The sequence below is a fragment of the Octopus bimaculoides genome, chromosome 14 (genome assembly GCF_001194135.2).
Source record: "Octopus bimaculoides isolate UCB-OBI-ISO-001 chromosome 14, ASM119413v2, whole genome shotgun sequence".
Lineage (NCBI taxonomy): Eukaryota > Metazoa > Mollusca > Cephalopoda > Octopoda > Octopodidae > Octopus > Octopus bimaculoides.
In genome coordinates, this window is record NC_068994.1 from 22,193,085 (window position 1) to 22,199,277 (window position 6,193).

General features: G+C 35.5%; 1 protein-coding gene across 6 annotated transcripts in view; it reads left to right on the forward strand.

The window, feature by feature from the left end:
* Nucleotides 1–2,017: 2,017 nt before the first annotated feature.
* LOC106884024 (zinc finger protein ZFP2) overlaps nt 2,018–6,193 on the forward strand; it is a 23,052-nt gene continuing 18,876 nt past the window's right edge. For 2 of the 6 annotated variants that reach the window (XM_014935200.2, XM_014935198.2), the window contains exon 1: nt 2,018–2,729. The gene's annotated coding sequence lies outside the window, so the exon portion shown is untranslated. The remainder of the gene's footprint in view (nt 2,730–6,193) is intronic. The other 4 variants (XM_014935199.2, XM_052972763.1, XM_014935201.2 and 1 more) reach the window with 4 other exon arrangements.

Consider the following 6,193-nt stretch of genomic DNA (forward strand, 5'->3'; position numbering starts at 1 on the left):
CAAGGATCAACAAACTCCCCCTCCCACTGAAAATTGTTTCGCGTGTATGAAGGTTGAAGGTGTGGACAAGGAAATGCTCAATAAGATAACAAAATGGAAGACTGCAAGATTTGTCCATGCCAAAGGATGGACAAACATTGATGGATGGCACTCGTGTGTTCAGGTGTCCGAAATCCAAAAAGACTAAGAATTGAAATTCAAGAGGGGTTATAAGTGTTGGAAGGTGAATTGTGATTTAAAGACGATACCAGACAATATTAAGTACGAGGAACTGACCGGGAAATATGGTATAGACATCTTAAAGGACTCGAAATTTAAAAGATAAAAGGAAGCAAGTGATGCTGCTTGAGGTGGGGCAAGTTGCTCATTTTCATTATCATTTTCATTGTGTCATTCATGTATATCATACGTTTTAATTATTTTTTTTTTTTCGTTTTTATATGTCCCCACATGTGTTTGTATTGTTCCCTCTTCGTTGGCCCCTGGTGGGTAATAAAAAAAATCATCTCTTTCTTCTTTCTCGCTCATGCTGAGAAATACTGCGAAACTGGCCCCACCACAACCATGTTCTCTACTGTCACGTATGCGTGCGTGTGTGCGCTCCTGCAAGCGTGCATGTGTGTGTGTGTGTGTGTGCATGCGTATATGTATGAATTCCGAAAAGGGATGTTTACTTCTGGATCGGTTGGATTATTGAATCGTAAGAGAATGGTTCACAATCCTATGTATAATCCCATTTCTCAAAGATTCCGCTCCAACATAAGCCATGAGATATCATTAGTAGGAGAGTGAAAGATTCATTAAAATCTCTCAATTAGTTAAAGTGTTCGATCTCCATTGTCATCATACGTAAGCCTGCATCACCAGTTTCATTAAGTACTTTTCGATTTTTTTCTGTGTCGGTATTTCAATTTCTGTCTTCAGATTTTACTTCCGGTTGAACCACATGCTAATATAGAAGATTGGCTCAGTGAGGTTATATTGTAACGTTTCGTTCAAATAATTTTATTAAAAGGTAAAAACCAGTGTAGTCTATATGTATGTGTTTATATTGGAAACAAACGCGATACACACACACGTGTTATGTGCCTATAGTATTGAGATTGCCCATAACGGGAGATCAAATTTTGTATAACATTGAAATTTACAATATTTAAATAAAATGTAACACTGTATGCATTTTCCTTTAACCTCTTTTCCATATCTTCTCATAATTCGATTAAATGTTTATTCGTGCAAATATTACTTCGATCTGTTGCTTTTTTTTTCTCGAGTAATTGTTTTCAATTAATTATATTTCATTAAACTGTTTTCAATAAATTGACACCAAATTGGTTCATACTGGGCATCTATCAGTAATGAAGGGTATTCAATTTTATGTCTTTTATATTTTTATCAAATTTTTTTCTCATTATATCCAAAATAACGTAGTCTTGGTTTTACTTTTAACTAGAAGCTTTCAACACAAGCGTTTACATTTTGCAAAAGTTTCCAATTTTGTCGGAAGAAGCTGGTACTAAATACTCGATGTCCATCTTTTTTCTTTTTCTTTTCTTTTTTTTTTTTTGTCTGTTGTTCATATCGAGTTTTGTTGTGTCGGGTAAGAGAGATACTTGGTTCATTGTCGTGTCCATAGTACAGTACACGCTAGAAACGACGTTCTCAGGCAAACTTTTCTTTAGAGATTATTTACAATTGTCAGAGACTTAACAAATATTGACAAATTTTCTTTTAATGAAATCTTCATGCTTTATATGTTGTTATACCATAATTTTAAAAAACAAATTCGATACGTCATACAGCTTTTACTTTTCCTGATGCTATTCTATACCTATACCAAGTTGGCTATAATTCTAGATATCGGGTCCTCTCAAAACGAAGGGAAGAAATAGAATATTTCTCCTCCAATCCCAATTTAAACAGATTTAGGAAAGTCCGTGAACAAATAAAATCGTTAGAAAAATGAGCTAAGGGAAATAATTCGTATCGGCCTACAGTGCGAATTTAGATAATTAAGACAAATGGTAATATGGTGAGGAGTCCAAAAGAATTGAGGGATACATTTTATGCAGAAAGAGGAAGCAAATGACTTTATGGATGATCCCTTACTTCTAATTGTCGCTCTATCTGCTCAATAGCATAATTCAAATTTTGTTTTTATTAAGATGCAATAAACACGGTATATTTTGTTTCTTTAGTATAACCAAATTAACAAATATGTGAGAATCGGGTTGTTTGACAACAAGGGAAATACACCGGCAACACCGAAACCTACAAGATGCAACAGCAGTAGACAATGTCCTTGTGATCCAATCATAATTAGATCTATTTTACCAAAATGGAACTATAAATTAATTAAGCAACACAGAACGAATTGCATCTGTTTAGTCTCTTATTCTATTACTATAAATTTGTGTTTGCTGGATTAGTAGGAGAGCAAAAGATTCATTAAAAAGACTTGTCAAGTTTTTACCGCCAACTTCCCTTTAAAAGTAAGATGATTTATTAGTGTAAGTCAATCATTTGTTTACCTTTACAATCTTGATATATGCCTTGTAATCTACTTGCGCTATATTATATATAAAAAAAAGAAGGTTAAATCGTTGCTTAGTTATTTATTATATATTCATTCTGTTTAGTTACTAATACTCTCGCCAAGTAATGTTATTGAAATGCCAATTGTCTACAACGGATCTCGGTTCAAAACTTCAAGAACATGGATAAAACTGGTAAGATCTAATGTGACTAATTAACTAACTATCTAGTTAACTAGCTAACTAATTAACTAACTAGAAATTTATTAATCTATAATTAAGTTACCACTTGTCTATCTCTACACATCTTATTTTACTAAATGACCGTCCATCCATTCCTGTTCTATTTATTCACAATTTTTTTTATATATCTTTTCATATATCCAGCTATTCACCCAACTCCTCCACCTGTTCCTCTCTCTCTCTCTCTCACACACACACACACACACACACACACACATACATACATTTCCAAGAGTTTTAGCATCGAAATCAAATATTTCTAGCCTACACTTGATCGCGGTCAAGCTCGTAGCAATCTATGGTCTTCGAGAGCCTTCACACAAATAAAAAGTCAGAATCCGAGCAATCTAATATTAATTTGTCTATTTGAAACAACAAAATTCAGCTCTGCGTACAGTGAATAGCGTACCTTGTTCACTTCCAAAGACTTCAGCATTTCTTCGATTTCGCAAAGAAAGTGATAGCAATGATCTGACAATAAATATTTTAAACAAACACTGCAGGAAATATTGCTCATTAATAGCCCAAAAAATGTTGGATCAGTATCAGACACTACCATACTAATATGTGAATTTTACTGTAAATATAGAACTACTTTTATATTTTTCAACTGCAAATCATTTGAATATTTTGGAACTAATCTTTGAAATAAATAAGCAAGCAAAAGTGAAACTAATAAATTGAAGAAATTCTGTTGAAGTAAAAATGATAATCGCTATTCCATGATTGCTCTCAGCTTATCTCTCAGCATAAAAAATCAAACCTATTTCATCAGTTAGTTATACTAACAAATACATGATAAAACAATAAAAAATTAATTTGGTGTGATATAATGCTTTAACAATTTTACTTGGGAAACATGAACATAATACATGCATGTGATAAGTAGTGCCAGTACACACACACACACACACACACACACACACACACACACACACACACACAAACCTAGTGCTTACAGTCAAAGTTGACAGGTTTATCTGTCTTTCAATAATTTTAAACTTTTTTGCTTTGAGCCTTTCTCCATTTTCCTTTTGTGTTTCGTTTTGTCTTGTTTCAGTTCTTTTTACTTGGAGGCCCTCTTGCTTCTTGCATTTCTTGTTTCCTCTCCAATTCATATCAAGCAGTAACTTTTTCTTGTGATGATCTTCATTTTTCTGCAGTTTAAAGTTGAGCATGTTCTCTGTAAATTACAATTTCTTTATCTGTCTGACATTCAGTCACCTATCGACCTAGTAACCTGTCAGTGAACAAGACATGTGCTTCGAATGGAAGACAACCAACTCTCAAAGCAAATATGCTTCATCCTGCTAGAGGAAACAGCTGAAGCACTTTCTGAAGGGATTATTTGAAAATTTCCACATTAATATCAACATCTGGGCAGCTTTCACTTCCAAGACAGCCTGGATTTTCATCACAGTATGGATATACAATGCACATGAAGATGGTAACTACATAAAAAGGTGATGATCATTCAAAATTGATGGAACCTTTACATGAGGGAGACATAGAAAGTCTAAGTATGAAGTAGTGAAGACTAATCTCAGGATGCTGCATCTCATGCAAAGGTTCATGATGACTGGCAACGTACAGTACTGGATAAAATTCACCTACTCTTGCAGGCATGGCATAAGGAACATTAAAATAATGGTAGTGTTGGAGGGTGGGAGGGATACATATCTATATTACCCAATTTAGCTTTCACATGCTGCCTTTGTACAGACATATGCTTGACATAACCTTGCTAAGCTTCTATCTGCTGCTCCCAATATGTGTTCCTTACTGTCTCGTCTCTCTATCACTAATCTCTCTGATATTCCTCTCTCCATTCACCTCCACTCATCTTGTTTCCCTCCTATCCACTGAACTATCACTCTGTTTTCTCCTGCCATACTCTCACTTCAGTATTCAGTCTCTTCCATTACTCACCCTAGCATCCTTTCAACTGTTTCCCTTATCTTACTTTTACTCTCTTAACCCACTTACTCTTGTTCTTTAGTTATCAGTCCTTCTTTTATTCAACTTTTCTGATAATGTTTCCTTGAATGAATAGAGACTCCAAGGATTCATCGGGATTCTTTAGTCTTATGGGGCACTATGCAACATCAATGGTGCTGATGCCACACTAAAATGAACTTGTGCACTGTAAAAGTGGTTAGTGAATGAGCAGACACAATATAGATTTGAGGAGACTCTTTAATCTGTCAGAAGATGTGACATCTTCTCTAGTGCTGGTGTCATGATAAAATGCTGCAATATACTCTGTAAAGTTAGTAATGTCAGGAAGGACATCCAGCCCTAGAAACCAAGCCAAAAATGGAATGTGTTGAACTAGACATGGGCTTTTGACCTGTCTAGCAGGACAGTAACTCTGAACAGAAGCAGATACAGATCAGAGTGAGCTGTCCATCTCATATGAGTATGGATGTAAAAATGATGATGATGGTATATACACTGAGACACAAATATATGTATACAGTAATCCCTTGACTATCGCAGGTGTTACATTCCAAAACCCCCCCACAATAGGTGAAAATCTGCGAAGTAGAAACAGTACTGCACTATATATATTTTTTATTATTTTTATAATTTGTATATATTCATTTTATTATAAATGCAAAACAACACCACAGAGAAATCAATGTAAGCTTAAATAATAAACCAAAATAGGTGAGCCTCAATATGGCATGGGAATACTGTATGTGAAAGCACATTACCTATTGGTTAGAGTGTTGGTCTCATGATCATAACGATGTGGGTTTGACTACTGGCTTTGTATATTGTGTCCTTGAGTAATGAATATCATTTCACTTAGTGTTGGTCTACTCAGCTGAAAACATGGACCAGCTTTGTGGTGGTCTATCTTTCTCACCTTCAGTGGTCTGCTGAGTAGGAGAGCCAAGACAGTGCCTCTACTCAGAACTATTACATAGGCACCTTAAGTGTTAACAAAAGCATGGTACCTGCTATCAGATTATACTCACTTGCAAGTGATGGCTTTACTCTTTTATTTGTTTCAGTCATTTGACTGTGGCCATGCTGGAGCACCGCCTTTAGTCGAGCAAATTGACCCCAGGACTTATTCTTTGTAAGCCTAGTGCTTATTCTGTTGGTCTCTTTTGCCGAACTGCTAAGTTACAGGGACACAAACACACCACCATCAGTTGTCAAGTGATGTTGGGGGAACAAACACAGACACACAAACATATACACATGCATACATATATATATATATATATATATATATATATCATCATCATCATCATCATCGTTTAACGTCCGCTTTCCATGCTAGCATGGGTTGGACGATTTGACTGAGGACTGGTGAAACCGGATGGCAACACCAGGCTCCAGTCTGATTTGGCAGAGTTTCTACAGCTGGATGCCCTTCCTAACGCCAACCACTCAGAGAGTGT